At 35.1% G+C, this 17,041-nt stretch overlaps 1 protein-coding gene across 1 annotated transcript in view; it reads left to right on the top strand.

Annotated features, from left to right (window-relative positions):
• Positions 1-17,041, top strand: part of EXOC5 (exocyst complex component 5) — a 77,405-nt gene that overhangs the window by 873 nt on the left and 59,491 nt on the right. The window lies entirely within an intron of this gene.

Genomic DNA, 17,041 nt, shown 5'->3' with positions numbered 1-17,041 from the left:
ACAACCCTGGGAGGTAGGGGCTTTCCTTATCCTTAATTTTGCAGATGAGCAAAATGAGGCAAATAGAGTAAGTGATTTGCCCAGATTCACACAGCTAGTGGCTGAGGTTGAATTTGAACTCCTCACACTGACTCCAAGACCATTGGTCCACCTAGCTTCGGGTAAAATTTTAGTTCTGTTGGGGCATAACAATGAGGTTAGCATAATCCAACATGCCTGCTATCCCCGTTATTTTTCTTTTTCAATCTGCACCTTAGTTCATCTCCCATTGAACTGGAGAGAAATGCAAAGCTATTAACCTTGGTGTTCCAAGGATCCTAAAAGGCATCATATCATCTTACTATCACTAGAGCAGAATCTAGGCAGAGGTTAGTTGTAATCCAATGTGTCTATTATTTTAATTAGTTTTTGTTGACTGTAAATTATCTGCTTGTTTGTTTGTTTTTTTACTTTACAGGATGTAGGGATGATAGGAAACCTTGTCCTGTTTATTAAAGAACTTGGATTCTTCACCAATGAAATTCACCTTTTACTTATTTCCTCTTAGAAAAAAATTCACAGAGGAGAAATTGTTTTATGCTGGAAAACCTGTGCATATAATAAATGCAATTTAAATTTGGGAAGTTTGTTTAGCAGTGAGAAATTGTGTTCTTCTGAACTCTATTTTTTTTTTCATTTCAAATTCAAAACCTTAAATACTAAATTTCATAATATATTATGATATATTCATAATATTGCTTTTTATGTCATCAGAGTTTGGCTACATAATTAATATAAAATATCATAATTCCTCATATTACATTAGGAATATTATTCTATACCATTTACCATGATAAAATCTTATAACATCAAGTGAATATTATTTTGTTAAATACCCTTGTGCCATCTGATTATGGCACAGAACCTTTCGGTCATGCTAGTTAAGGGAATTTGAATTTTTTTTTTTTGCTATTCACATTTTTGAAAAAGGGAAAGTACTTATTTGCAAGGTTATTTTAGAAGCCTAGTTTCAATGGGCCAAAATTTGTAGTGTTCAACAAATTAGGAAAATGCAAGCTAGCATTTTACTCATAATTTCTTGTATTCATGGCTTGACAACTGGTTGAATTTATTCTTGTTAGTTATATTATAGGTCAAAATGGAAAAGAGCCTTTATGATTTCATTGAAAATATGTTTAATTTTTTACAGATAATAGTCTTTCTTTTCTTGGAACTTGTCATTTAAGGGATATATATTGGAGAGCATGATTCTGCCTTGACAACCAGTGATGATAGCAACAGAATGCCTGTGTGAGGCCAAAGTCTTGGATCAGTCCTACACCTAAAACTTCATCTTAATTTATTTTGTTTTCTTTCATTCTTTATATTGGCTTTCTGTTTAATCAATTTTAACATTTTTATATTAATTTCTTTTTATTTTTAATGCTAATATTTGGTTATGAAGAATTATTTTAGCAATTCAATGTTGGAATCTCTTGAGCACAAAAATAAGTATTATAAGTTTTTCATTGCCAAAGTAAGATTTTTATTTATTTATGAAATCAAATTTTGCAGTAAAATCATTCATATTTCTCCCCCATGCATAAGTTTATGTATACAAGAGCTCAGCTGTAGACCTTCCCTTCCTTCTTTGGTAACCTCTTCAACTCTGAGAAATTAAGTTTATCATCTTTATGCAGATGACTTTTAAATCTATTGACCTAAACTTTTTCCTATTAAACATCTACACTAGGATGGTCCATATGCATCTCATTGTACCCAAAACAGAATCCATTACCTTTTTTCCATATATTCCTAATCTTAATCTGACAGTTTCCCACCCATTCTTCTAGTTACTCTATTTTACAATCAAGGAGTCATGCTTGATTCTTGACTTTAATTCTTGTAGCAGTTAATTACTAAGTTTTGCCTATTCTTTGTTTACAAAGTTTTTTACATCTCTTCACTTTACTCATCACAGTGTAATATTTATTGGGAAAGGAAATAGGAAGATTGGAAAACAGGGATAAATGGGAGGTTTCTATGGGGTATGGAGGAGTTAAGGGGTGAGAGGGAACACTGTTTGGTGAAGCAGGGGAGAGAGATGCCCCCTGCTTAGAGGAAACAGCAGGGGTCCAATAAGGATTTTTATTGCCTTGATGACTGAAAAGAAGTTCAGCTCCCTCTATGACCAGAAAAGATAGTCCACTTATCTGACTGCAAATTCAAATAACATAAAGTTTAATAACTAGTTGGAATTGGAGTTTTTCTCAGTTTCAGACCTGAGGCCGGCGGAGAGTTTGTCCCACTCCCGTCTACTCTCGTTGTTCTAATTCAGAATCTTAGCAGTACATAGAAAGCAAACAAGAACAATTCTAACCTTTAGAAGCCTGTGTCTTTGGGCTGAACCAAGAAGAGCATTCCGCTCCAGACTGGGCTGAACAAGCTCCCCTCCTCTCCAATACCCGGAAGCAAGACCCACACGGCAGGAAGCAAGTGCTAGTCACCCGACCCCACTGCCACTACTGGCAGGAAGGAAGTGCTAGTCACAAGACCCAACTGCCACTCCCAGTTGGCCCCTTCCCCCACAAACTGTCAGTCTTGTTTCCTTTCCACAATCGTCCCCTTTTTTTTGTTGTGACCTTCCCAAAGTCACATATTTATATTATAGTTACCAATTTACTAAATCTACTCTAAGGATTCTTTGTGGGAAAGTAAGGGTAAGGGTAATTTTGGGGTTTTACATTAAATTCAGTACAATAAATGTTGAACAAAACTATTACAAAAAATTTGAATCTTATTGATAATACTACTTATTCTAAGTTAACTAAAACTAATACCTTATTTACAGAAATTATTTATATATAATACAACAATACACATTGTTCCACATCATGATGTCAGTCAAATAGAAATATCTATTGATCTTTCTATTTGCCTAAGACCTTATGGTACTAACTATATACATATTTACATTTTACATAAATACAATTTCAGATACTTGTTTATATAAACAAGGTCTCTCAATATGTTAGTGATTTTGTTTTGTGTCTAATAGTGTTGTGTTGAATTAATACTTATCAAGTTTCTTCAGATTTCTACTTCTCATGTTGACTGATGGATCTCTTCTTTCTTCCATGTTATGTAGTGATGTTTCCCTAATATGTGAAATTACTTTTGTTTTATTATTTCAACACACTCAATCTTACATATAAGTCTCGTTTTCCATCTGTCCTCTAATATAAACAGATTTACAAGTTCAAAGTCTTAGCTGTCCATTTCAGCTTTTCCTCTTTGTTTCTTGTCTCTAGCATCTTTTCTTGATGCTTTTCCTCTGGGCTGGTTTAAAATCTTTTCCTCTGGGATGCTTTTCCTCTGGGATGCTTTTCCTCTGGGTTACTTTTCTTCTGGGCTGGAAAGTTTTCTCGAACATTACGTGTCACTATTATTTCTTTGTGTTGTACTTCTTATGTTAATCAGTTTTTGTTTCCATTTCTCAGCCCTATCTTTGTCTAATTATCTTCGATGTCTGTTACAGTGGTGTTGAACTTTTTCTGGTTTCACGTGGGAACAGTGAAACCATGAGTCTTTCCCTGCAACTTTTATAGCTGTTGGGGTAGTAAACAATACTTCATGTGGTCCAGTCCATTTTATGTCTGTGGCCAATTTTCTATCGAAATTTTTTAAGTATACTATGTCTCCTGGTTTGATGTTGTGCAAATTGTAATCCAGGGGTACTGTTTGTTGTATCAAGCACATTTCATGCAATTCTGCTATTCTTGTCTGTAAAGCTTGTATATATTTTGTTAATTGACAATCTCCACCTATCATGTCAATGTAAGCTAGTTTACAAGTCCTTCCTTGCCAAATTGCGTGTCCATATAGCATCTCAAATGGAGAGATGTGCAAATCTCCACTGGGTCGTGTTCTAAGATGGAACAGAACTAATGGCAGAATGTCCATTTTTGGTGTGTTTCTGCACAAAATTTTCCTATCAATATTTTAATGTCTTTATTTAATCTTTCCACTTGCCCTGAACTTTGGGGATGATATGGTGTGTGGTATGTTGCTTGTATTCCTAGATTTTTATAAATTTCATTTAATATTGATTGAGTAAAGTGACTTCCACGGTCTGAGTCCAATTTTGAGGGAATCCCAAATCTAGGTATGATTTCTTTTAATAGGATTTTGACCACAAATGCTGCGTTGTTCTTTTTGGAAGGAAAAACTTCTGGCCATCTAGTCAGTCTGTCTATGATGACAAGGCAATACTTAAACCCTTTGTCTTTTGCCATATTGATAAATTCTATCTGTATGCATTCAAATGGAGTATATGCTAAGGGACGACCTCCTAAGCCTTTGGTCTTATAAACTCCCTGATTGAATTGCATACAAATTTTACATTTTTGACAAATTCTTATGGCATATGAGGATATTCCTGGTGCAGTCCAAAATCGTCTCACTGAATCAATCACAGCTTGGGTTCCACAGTGCCCTTGTGCATGTATTGCATTGCACACGTGATAAAATAAATTTTTAGGCAGGATGGGCTTGCCTAGTTGTGAAAACCATATTCCTCTTATTTGTTTTGCTCCTAAGTTCTTTATCCACGATTGAATTTCCGGCTCATTATAGGCATCAGTGAGATTGTCCTGTTCAACTATTGAGAAATTCAATACATAAAAAGGTCCTTCCCTAGCTCCAAATTTTGCTGTAATGTCAGCTCTATGGTTTCCTAAAGACACACGATCATTAGCCCCTGTGTGTGATCTTCAGTGGATTATTGCCACTTCCTTGGGAAGTTGTACAGCCTCAAGAAGTTGCTTTATTAGTTTGGCATATGCAATCTCTTTACCTGCACTTGTCAAAAATCCTCTATGTTTCCAAATTTCTGCAGTGGCATGAATTCCTGAAAATGCATACTGGGAATCTGTGTAAATATTGACCCGTTTATCTTTACCAATTTGCAAAGCATTTAATAAAGTAACTAGCTCTGCCCCTTGAGCGCTCACGTGCTTTGGTAAGGATGCATACCATAATGTCTCTGTTAGTGTTACTATTGCTGCTCCGGTATACCTTTCTCCATTAACTATCCTGCTCGAAACATCGGTATACATTTCAATGTCGGGTTGTTCCGGGGAGTGTCTTTTAAATCATTTCTTGGCTTTTCTACTACTGATATTGTTTCTTGGCAATTATGTATGGGTTCCCCTTCTAACGGCAGATCTGGAATCAAGGATGCCGGATTCAATGGTTGGCAGCGTTTTAAAGTGATGTTTTCATTGCTTAGCCACACAATTTCATATTGAGAAAGTCTTTGCTGTATGAAAGCTTGTAAATGACATTTCTTCAATATGGATTCTAGTTGGTGTGCAGAGTATACATTAAGTTTTGATCCTAATACCAAATCAGATGACTTTTGGATCATGGTTACTATGGCTGCAATTGCTCTCAAACAGGGAATCATTCCTTTCTCAAGAATATCTAGCTGTGTACTATAATATGCCACTGACCTAAAATTGGGTCCTAATGTTTGGACTAACACTCCAGAAGCTATGCCTCTTGCTTCATGTACAAAGAGATGGAATTATTTGTTGTAGTCTGGAATACCTAAGGCTGGAGCTGTTATGATTGCTTCTTTGAGCTGTGCCAAGGCTTGGAGGTGCTCCTTCATTAGTTTCAAAGGTTCTGTGACTGTGTTTTTGGTTAAGTCCGTAAGGCATTTTGTTATTTGGCTATGGGATCCATTGTCTAAAGAAACCTGTCACTCCTAAAAAGGCTCTCAGTTGTTTCTTAGTCTTTGGCACACTGAGCTTCAGTATGTCTTCTACTCTTTTCTTGGAAATTTTTCTTGTCCCCTTTTCCAAGATAAATCCTAGGTATTCCACTTTAGGCATGACCCATTGTAGTTTTGATTTGGAAACTTTGTGACCTTTCTTATATAGCTCTAGGAGGAGTTTTTTACTGTCCTGGTAACAAACTTTAGCAGATGGGGATACAAGAAGAATGTCATCCACATAGTGCACTATTTTGCTTTCCTTGAATTGGATGTTCTGTAAATCTTGTTGCAAGATTTGGCAAAATGCGGTTGGGCTATCACAGAATCCCATTGGCAATCTTCCCCATGTCATCTGAGTCCCATTCCAAGTGAAAGCAAAGATTTTTTGGTTTTCCTTTGCAATTGGAATGCTAAAATAAGCACTACACAGATCAACAACAGTATAATATCTAGAGTTACTTGGGATTTCTGAAATTATTTTAGATGGTCTTAGAATGACTGCATGGGACTTTTTCACAAAGTTATTTACTGCCCTTAAATCTTGGACCAGTCTCCACTGAACCTTTCCTTCAGAGTCACGTTTTGTTTTCTTTATAGGTATTATTGGTGTATTATATTCTGAAATTGTTGGGATTAAAATTTTCTGATCCAACAAGCTTTGGATAATTGGGTTGATTCCCTCGATGGCTTCTTAGTTTATATTGTGGTATCCTTGGTGGTGTCCCTTCTTTAACTTCTACTTTTACTGGTGTTGCTGACTTTAGAATCCCTACATCTGAAGAATGTGTAGCCCAAAGTCCTTCGGGTATATCACTTGGTATTTCAAATATTGTACCTTCATTCTGAACTTGTTCATCATCCACTTGCCCCATGAACAGCAATGGATAATGTTTTAAAGAGTCTTTGGGTAGAAAGATTTTCCCCGATTTATCACATTGAATAGTTGCTCCAATTTTACACAAAAAGTCTCTCCCAAGAAGGTTGATTGGGCATTCTGGGATTAACAAGAATGTATGTTCTGTTGTTAGGGGTCCTAGTGTTACCATTTTTGATTTTAGTTTTGGTACTCTCTGTTTTTTTCCCTGTAGCCCCTATTATTTGTACGTAACTTGTGATTTGGCTGTCTTCAGGAGATGTTTTTAAGACAGATTTAGTTGCTTATTGCATTTTTTCTCCCCATTGGACCCTTCTATTGTTAGCTCATATGCTTCACTTAATTCATTTACAGTTTGTGTATTACAGACTGTTGCCAGTTCTGTTTCTCCCTCTTTCTTTGTAGCTTGTTTCACTGTTCCAAAAATTTTCTCTTTAATTTCTGTTACATCATTATCTAATTGGATTTCTTCTTCTATCTGTTCTTTAGTTTTATTTTGTGCTTTTGGAACACCAAGTTCTATTTGCATGCAGTCTCCTTCCTTTTCATTTCTCCCTTTTCCTTTTCCATTTTTCCCTTTTGATGTTGCCCCATGCACCTGGCTTCATAACTGACTTTGTTTTGCAGCACCTGAGACTACTTGCGAATAACGTGGTTTTGCTCCTTGTTGGATGTATCTCTCCATGGTTTCTAAATTTGGTGCTTGCAATGATTTCTTGCAATTACAATCACAACATTTAGCATTTGTTTGTGTATTATTGCTGCTATACTTTATGTTGCTTTTCCAAGACCTTTGTTTGTTATTAGCTTGGAATAATTGTGCCTTTAAATAACAGTCTCGAACCATGTGACCCATTTTTCCACAGAGGAAACATCTGGGTAAATTTTTCCTTTGATTGCTTTGTATGTAATTTCTTGTGGGTTTGTATGATTGCAGAGTGGCTAGATTTTTTATTTCTTCAATTTCTTTATATTTACTTGAGCTATTTGCCTCCTTGAGCTTGGCTTTAAGGTCTTTTATTATTTCATCCTTTTCCTCTAGCATTTCTTTATGACCTGAAAATATGTAAGTTGCAGTTTTTCTTAAATCTTCCAGACTTAGTGTTTCCCAATCTGGGCATTGAAGTTTAAAATATGATCTAATAGGTGTGTTACTGCCTTTCACAAATTGTCTCCTTATGTGTTGGAGATTTTGTTCAGTTAAATTTTCAAATCCAAGCACATCCTCTGCTCCTTCAATAACTCTATCGAGGAACTTTGATGGATGTTCCCCACTCTCCTGTCTCAATCTCTCAAATTTTCCCCAAGTATCTGGTCTTTTTGAAAAACTTTTCATTGCCTCTGATAAATCTTCTCTGGCCTTTCTTAGGTAATGTAGATTTTCATTATTAGATAACTCTAAGTCTGTTCCTTCCTCTGGCCATGATGTTAAATTTGGATTTTTTCTTGTTTCATCAATGAATTGTTGTTTTTCCCTTTTTGAAAATAATTCTGAGAGAAGAATTTCAGTGTCTTGGAAATCTGGATCATAAAGCCTAAGTGCTCTTTTAAATTCTTTTAAACATCTCATTGGTTCTGAAAACCAGGAAGGCATCCATCTTTTCAGACTTTCAAGGTCAGCTGTTGTAAATGGTTTATGTGTTTTAATATGAATTATGCCACTATCTGGTTGTAGGCTTGTTTGATCTTTTAGTGGCAATATTGGTATTCCACCTTCAGCCCCATCTGTATTTTCTTGCTGAACTACATTGTTATTTTTAGGTATGTCTTGTTATGTGTTAATACCTTTGCCACATTGTTTCTCTTCACTCAGTTGCTTAATCATTTCCTTTAGTTGTATCATCTCCTCTTTTATGGCTAAAATCGTCACAGCCATTTCATTATCTTTTGCTTTTTTCCCAAAAAGTAGATGTACACCTATTTTTAGGGCATAGTATAATTTGGTTACTACAAATAATGCTCTAGCATATGTGGGAATGAATGAAATCAAGCGATACATACTTATATTCAGCCATTGCAAAGTTTCATAGATGCTAAGCAGAAAATAAATATAATCCAGAATCGTGACAAACAATAAGTCGTAAAACATATACAAGAAATATGCAATCCAGTCTAGATAACCCATGGCAAGTAATAGTTTCTTTGCCGTCTTGTATTTTGAAAAGCCTTTTGCAACAGAAAAAAAAAAATTTAAGTCTGGCCCTTTAAGAGCCGCCTCCTCCCTTCAGGAAGAGTGGTTTCTTTTGGGTGTGGTATCACTAGGCAGATTAGTTGCACTCAGCACTGCTCTCCAAATGGTTACTTTTCAGTCACACAGGCTTTTGAAATGTATGCAGGCCCAACTTCTCTGAAACCTCCAGTTGCTTCCTTTCCCCAAATTCTTAACAAAAATAGGTTGGAAAACCTAGCTGGCTCTGCCAAAAACTGTAATATTTATTGGGAAAGGAAATAGGAAGATTGGAAAGCAGGGGTATAAATGGGAGGTTTCTATGGGGTATGGAGGAGTTAAGGGGTGAGAGGGAACACTGTTTGGTGAAGCAGGGGAGGGAGATGCCCCCTGCTTAGAGGAAACAGCAGGGGTCCAATAAGGATTTTTATTGCCTTGATGACTGAAAAGAAGTTCAGCTCCCTCTATGACCAGAAAAGATAGTCCACTTATCTGACTGCAAATTCAAATAACATAAAGTTTAATAACTAGTTGGAATTGGAGTTTTTCTCAGTTTCAGACCTGAGGCCGGCGGAGAGTTTGTCCCACTCCCGTCTACTCTCGTTGTTCTAATTCAGAATCTTAGCAGTACATAGAAAGCAAACAAGAACAATTCTAACCTTTAGAAGCCTGTGTCTTTGGGCTGAACCAAGAAGAGCATGCCGCTCCAGACTGGGCTGAACAAGCTCCCCTCCTCTCCAATACCCGGAAGCAAGACCCACACGGCAGGAAGCAAGTGCTAGTCACCCGACCCAACTGCCACTCCCAGTTGGCCCCTTCCCCCACAAACTGTCAGTCTTGTTTCCTTTCCACAACATTCACTCTAGTCCAGACGTTTTTCTCTCACCTAGACTGTTGTAATGGTAGTCTTCTGACTGGTTACATACTTCTAGGCTCCCCCTCTTTAATCCCTCTGCCTTAGAGTTGCCAAATATGTCTGATTCTGTCTACCTATTGTCTTTAGGATAAAATAAAATTCCTCTGTAATTTAAGTTTCACAAAGTCTTATCTTTCCACAGTGATTGTACTTTCCATAATGTTATGGGGATAAAATTAAGGGGAAAAAAAGACAGCTCTTACTCTTTCAAGGAGTTTACAGTCTTTTAGAGGAAGATAACACAGGAATGCTCAAAGGGGCTGTTGGTGGGGAGGGTGTGGTTGCCCACCATTGTTGTAGGGTGGAGTCTAGGCTAAGAAGTATAACTGATGAAGAAATGAAGAGTTGGCTAGCCTCCTTAAATGGAGTCTTTCGGGAGTGTTTTTTTTTTTCTTCAACCTCTAGTTCTCTAAAGCAGAGAGGCAGAGTATATGGAGGGTACTAAAGAGATATGAGTACCAAAACTGATGCAGACAAGTTTGGTGAAGAAAAGGTTTCTTGGGAGCATGATGACAGTAGAGTCTTAAATCCAAGGAGCACAGCTAGTGGGGAAAAAATAACTAAAGTCAAATTGACCCACTTATTCCCTCCTCCCCAGAAAAAAAAAAGAAAGAAAAAAATTATTCTCTGCCTCTGGATCTTTATGCAGACTTTACCCTGTTCTTAGAATTTTTTTTTAACTTCATCTCTTCTTCATAGAACTCTTAGCTCAACTCAAAACTTAGTTTAGGTGGCACCTTTTTTAAGACCCCTTGCCTGATTCTTTAAGTGGTTGTATCCTCATCCATAACACCATATTTATTTGTAAATAACCTGCCTTGTCTGTGAACATCTTGTATCCTTCCATGTGAGATTTTTTATAATAGAATTTTTATTTAAAAAAATTTTTTTCCATGGTTACATGATTCATGTTCTCTCCCTCCCCATTTCCCTCCCCTCTCCTGGAGCTGACAAGCAATCCACTGGGTTATACATATATTATCCATAATGTGAGATCTTTGAAGATACTATCTTTTATATTTTTGCCCTCAGCATCTAATATAATACCTGGTATATAGTAGGCATTTCATGAAAGCTTGCTTATTGATGGGAATGAAGGATTATTCCCTCACCTACATATTGGATTATTAGTGTCTTACTGCAGCTAGGAGAAGATCCCTGGTGACTGATGCTATAGTGTTGGGCATCCCAGATTTTTCATCAGAACTTGGAACCCATTTTCCCCTGAAAGAATATTGTCAATTTTGATGAGTAGGCGATTCTTGGTCGTAAACCTAGTACTCTTGCCTTCTGAACTATCATAGTCTAAGCCTTCCAACTCTTCAGTAGAAGCTGCCAGATCCTGTGTAATCCTAATTGGGGATCCAAGATATTTGAATTGTTTCTTTCTGGCTGCTTGCAGTATTTTCTGGTCCTGGGAGAGCCCCCCAGGCCCCTTATATTTGTTTTTAAATTAAATATAATTTTTTATGGATTATACATATATCATCATGCAAAACATTTCCACATTATTCATTTTTGAAAGTGAAAAATCTTATAAAACCAAAACCTCAAATCATATACCCAAATAAACTAATGATAAATCAGATGTTTTCATCTGCATTTCTACTCCAAAAGTTCTTTCTCTGGAGGTGCATAGCATTCTTCTTCAAAATAAGCCCCTCAAAATTGTCCTGGATCATTGTATTGTTGTTAGGAAAAAAGTCTGTAATATCACATTTGATTATTCCACAGTATTTCAGTTACTGTGTATAATGTTCTCCTGTTCCTACTTATTTCATACCACATCAGTTCATGTAGGTCTTTTGAGTTCATTCTAAAATCATCCAGTTCATCATTCCTTATTGCACAATAGCATTCCATCACCATCATATATCACAATTTGTTTAGTCATTCCCTTTAGTTTCCAATTCTTTGCCACCATGAAAAGAGCAGCTATAAATATTTTTGTACAAACAGGTTCTTTCCCTTTTTTTTTTAATCTCTTTGGGATACAGACTTAGTAGTAGTATTACTGGATCAAAAGATATGCATTCTTTTATATCCCTTTGGGCATAATTCCATATTGCTATCTGTAATGGTCACAACTCCACCAGCAATGCATTAGTGTCTCAATTTTGCCACATCCCCTCCAATATTTATTATTTTCTTTTACTGTCATTTTTGCCAATCTGATAGGTGTGAGGTGGTACCTCAGAGTTGTTTTAGTTTGCATTTTTCTAAACAAGAGGGATTTAGAACACTTTTTCATATGATTATTGATAGCTTTGAGTTCTTCATCAGAAAACTGCCCATTCATAACCTTTGACCATATATCAATTGGGGAATGACTTGGATTCTTATAAATTTGACTTGTTTTATAATTTTGAGAAATTAGACCTTTATTAGAGAAATGTTATAAATTTTTTCCTAGTTTGCTGCTTTTCTTCCAATCTTGGTGGCATTGGTTTTGTTTGTACAAAACCTTTTTAATTTAGTATATTCAAAATTATTCATTTTACATCTTATAATATTCTCTATCTCTTGTTTGATTATAAATTCTTCCCTTCTCCATAGATCTGGCAAGTAAACTATTCTACGTTCACCTAATTTACTTATAATACTTTTTATTTTTAAATCATAAACCCATTTTGACTGTATTTTGGTATAGGGTATAAGATATTTCTCTAAATCTAATTTTTACCATACTGTTTTCCAATTTTCCCAGCAGTTTTGTGTCAAATAGAAAGTTCTTATCCCCAAATATGGGATCTCTGGTCTTATCAAACACTAGATTGCTGTGGTCACTTACCCCTGGTCTGTAGCATGGATCCACCTCTATTTCTTAGCCAGTACCATGTTTTAATGATTAATGCTTTATAGTACAGTTTAAGATCTAGTACTGCTAGGCCACCATCCTTTGCATTTTTTTCATTAGTTCCCTTGATATTCTTTTTTTTAAAAAAAACCCTTACCTTCTGTCTTAGAATCAGTCTGTGTATTGGTTCCAAGGCAGAAGAGTGGCAAGGGCTAGGCAATGGGGGTTAAGTGACTTGCCCAGGGTTACATAGCTAGGAAGTGTCTGAGGTCAAATTTGAACCAAGGACCTCCCATCTCTAGGCCTGTTCTCAATCCACTGATCCACCTAGCTGCCATCTCCCTTGATATTCTTGATCTTTTGTTTTTCCAAATGAATTTTATTATTTTTTCTAGTTCTATAAAATAGTTTTTTGGTAGTTTGATTGGTATGACACTTAATAAGCAAATTAAGTTAGGTAGGATTGTCATCTTTATTATAGTAGCTCAGCCTACCCATGAGCATTTAATGTTTTTCCAACTATTTAGATCTAATTTTATTTGTGTGAGAAGTGTTTTCTAATGTGTTTATGTAAATTCCTACCTTTGTCTTGGCAGATAGATTCCCAAATATTTTATATTGTCTAGAGTTATTTTAAATGGAGTTTCTCTTAACCTTTGCTGCTGTTTTGTGGGATATGTGGGATATATAGAAATGCTGATGATTTGTGTGGGTTTATTTTTGTACCCTGCAAGTTTGCTAAAGTTATTAATTATTTCAACTAGTTTTTTAGTTAAATTTCTAGGATTCTCTAAGTATACCATCATATCATCTGCAAAGAGTGAGAGTTTAGTTTCCTTTTTGCCTACTTTAATTTCTTCAATTTCTTTTTCTTCTCTAATTGCTAAAGCTAGCATTTTTAGTACAGTATTAAATAATAGTGGTGATAATGACCATCCTTCCTTCACTCTTAATCTTATTGTGAAGGCTTCTAACTTATCCCCATTGCAGATGATACTTACTGACAGTTTTAAATAAATACTACTCATTATTTTAAGAAAAGACTCTTTTATTCCTGTGCTTTCTTGTGTTTTCGATAGGAATGAGAATTGTATTTTGTCAGAAACTTTTTCTGCATCTATGGAAATAATCATATGATTTCTGTTAATTTGATTGTTGATATGGTCAATTATGCTAATGGTTTTCCTAATATTAAAACAGCCTTGCAATTTCTGGCATAAATCCCACCTGATCATAATGAATAATCCTTGTGATATATTGTTTTAGTCTTTGCTAGCATTTTATTTAAGATTTTTGCATCAAAGTTCATTAAGGAAATTGATCTATAATTTTCTTTCTCTTTTTGGTCTTCCTGGTTTAGATATCAGCAACATATTTGTATCATAAAAAGAATTGGTATAATTCCTTCTTTACTTATTTTGCCAAATAGTTTGTATAGTATTGTGATTAATTGTACTTTAAATATTTGATAGAATTCACTTGTGAAGCCATCTGACTTTGGGGATTTTTTCTTCGGGAGTTCATTGATGGCTTGTTCAATTTCTTTTTCCAAGATGGAATTACTATTCTATTTCCTCTTTTGTTATCCTAGGCACCTTATCATTTTTAAAATATTCATCCGTTTCACCTAGTTTATCAGATTTATTGTATAATTGGGCAAAATAGCTTCTAATAATGCCTTAATTTCCTCTTCATCAGAAGTGAAGTCACCCTTTTTAGTTTCGATATTAGTAATTTGATTCTCTTTTTTTTTAATCAAATTAACCAATACTCTTTTTTTTAATAGAACCAGCTCTAAGGCTTGTTTATTCAATAGTTTTTACTTTCAATTTTATTAATATTTTATTAATTTTTCCTTTAATTTTTAGGATTTACAATTTAGTCTTTAATTGGAGATTTTAAATTTATGTTTGTAGTTTTTTTTTAGTTGCTTGCCTAATTCATTGATCTGGGAGCTCTTGAATTGTCTATAATATTCCTGGGAGTTGTCATTTGGGGATTTATTGCAGGAGGTGATCTGTGGATTCTTCTATTTTATGCTCTTGTTGAAGAATATCAGGGAGTTTTCTTTGAAATTTTCTTATTATTGATGTTTAGGGTTTTTTTCCCCCTATGACTTTTTCTTCTTAATTTGTCTCTCATTTTTTCAAGTGAGATATTTCATATTTTCTTCTATTTTTTCATTCTTTTGCTTTTTTTTTAATTTCTTGATGTCTCATGAAGTCATTAGCTTCTATTTGCCGAATTCTAATTTTTAAAGACTGATTTTCTTTGGAACCTATTTACTCATAGAAACAGTGTTTCTATAAATGTTGATTGTGTGTGTGTGTGTGTGTTTTTTTTTTTGTTCCAGGGAAGACTGAATTCCATCTTTAGAGCAAAGAATCAGGCTCATCAGCCAGATTCTGGCTGTTTGTTTCCTTCTTTTAGGGTTCACTTTAAAAAAAATTTTTTTATTAGGGTCTGTGTCCTTTCTGTCCAGTGTTCAAGAATCCTCCTGATTTTTTTTTTTAATTAGAAGGAGTTTCTTATTTGTTTACCTCAGTTTAAACACTGAATATTTTCAGTAAGACTTTAAATAAAAAGTTCAAGCATAGCAACTAGGGGAAAAAGGTGTTAAGACCTTGGGTTATGAGTGATCATACAATAATATTTCTGCCTTGTATGTCCCATTATGAAAAATGGCCTACCTCTGTTTGCTAATAATTTGATTCCAGTGTACAACTTGCACAGGGATATGTTCTTAGAAAGTGGCCCAAATGTAAAAGATGTAAATATTCATACATTGAACCTATGAGAAACAGAGGGTTAGTTCCTGTGACCTCCAGTCTTGACTGGAGATTACTGAAAATACACTTTTTTTAATAATAAAATATTAATTCTGATAAAGTTCACTTTTCATGACAGAGTAATCATGAAATACAGCTGCCAACTTGAAAGTAAAAATGAAGTTACTATATAATAATGTGAATGCTTGAAGTCATGAAAGTTAAACATGAGAATGTTAAGAATCAACTATTTCTAGCATGGCTTCCAGAGAGGCAGTATGGTATAGTGGATGGATGACTGGAATCAGGAGGATCTGAAGTCACATCTGCTCAGGACTAGCTATGTAAACCTGGACACGTCACCTAAACCTCTTTTTGCCTCAGTTTCTTCAGCTATAAAATGGTGTTAATAATAGTATTTACCTTCCAAGATTGTTGTTAGGGATGAGACAAGTTAACCTTTATAAAGCACTTAACATAGTGCCTGGCAGATAGTTGGCACTATATAAATGGCACTATCATGTTTGCTGTCATCATCTGTATATCAGAGACCTAGTATATTGCTGCAGAGATTTCCTGTCCTGTAGCTTTGAAAACTGGTTCTCTATCATGAATAATTCAAAAGTTAGTTATCTCTTTTTTTGATAAAAAATAGAGAAGAGATATATGGAAACATAGTGATAATTTCATTAGCTCATAGAATTTAGTTGATATGCTGGCATTGCTTATTAATAAGGAGATAATGTGGTGAGCAAATTGTGGGATAGTATTCTTTAGCATGGATTATTGAACTTGCCTTCAAGAAGGTCTGAAAATAAATTCTGCTTTTTGACATATACCTGGAGGACCACAAGTAAGGCAGTCACTTACATTGCTGAATCTCAGGCAGTTCCCAAAGATTTTAAATTTAACTGGTCTTCAATCATAGTTTCCTTTGATAAAATGAAATATGTTAAGAAAAGACATTGAGAGTCAGGAGACATGAGTCCTGGTTCTAAGTTGCTTTGTAACCTTGGGCAAAGGACTTAATCAAAATAGATTCAATAATTAAATTAAATAAAGTTCCAATTATGTGTTAGGCTCTAGGGTTACAAATATGTAAAAGTAAGACATTTTTCTATCCTTAAAGATCTTATATTCTGCTTTGGAGAATATGGCATGTACAAAGATTAAAATACATTTTGTGAATAGGGATGTGTGCAGAAAAGTGTTAAAGATAAGAATTATTGAGTGTTTGAGGTGAAGAGAGAGCATTCCAGTCATGGTTTATACAAATGCATAGAACCTGGAGATAGCATGCTGTGTTTGTAAACCTACAATTAGTTCAATGTGTCTGAACGATAATAGAGTGTGAAAATTGAATAATGTGAAATATGGTTGGAAAGGTTGATTGGAGCCAGATTGTTTTAAACATTAGGATGAAGAATATGTATTTTATCTTAGTCACATTAGTGAGCAACTGAAATTTTTTGAGCAGTAGAAAGATATGTTCAGATATGTCCTTTAGAAAAATTATTTTGGCAGTTGTGTTAGAAATAAACTAAAGAGGAGACAGACTAGAAGCAAGGAGATTATTTATTAAGAAATTCTTAGTAGTATTCCTGTTGTGAGACCATAAAAAGTGAATTATGATGTGTTTTTTTTAATGCAGAGAAGATCCTAAATATGAGAGAGAGACAGGGGTGGGGGGTGGGGTGGAGAGTGGCAAAAGGTGGGGGGCAGAGGGAGTTATGGAGGTAGAATTCTCTTCAGAATGGATTG

Source organism: Monodelphis domestica, chromosome 1, assembly GCF_027887165.1.
Source record: "Monodelphis domestica isolate mMonDom1 chromosome 1, mMonDom1.pri, whole genome shotgun sequence".
Lineage (NCBI taxonomy): Eukaryota > Metazoa > Chordata > Mammalia > Didelphimorphia > Didelphidae > Monodelphis > Monodelphis domestica.
The sequence above is the reverse complement of the archived record's forward strand: the minus strand, read 5'-3'. Positions and strand labels throughout refer to the sequence as shown.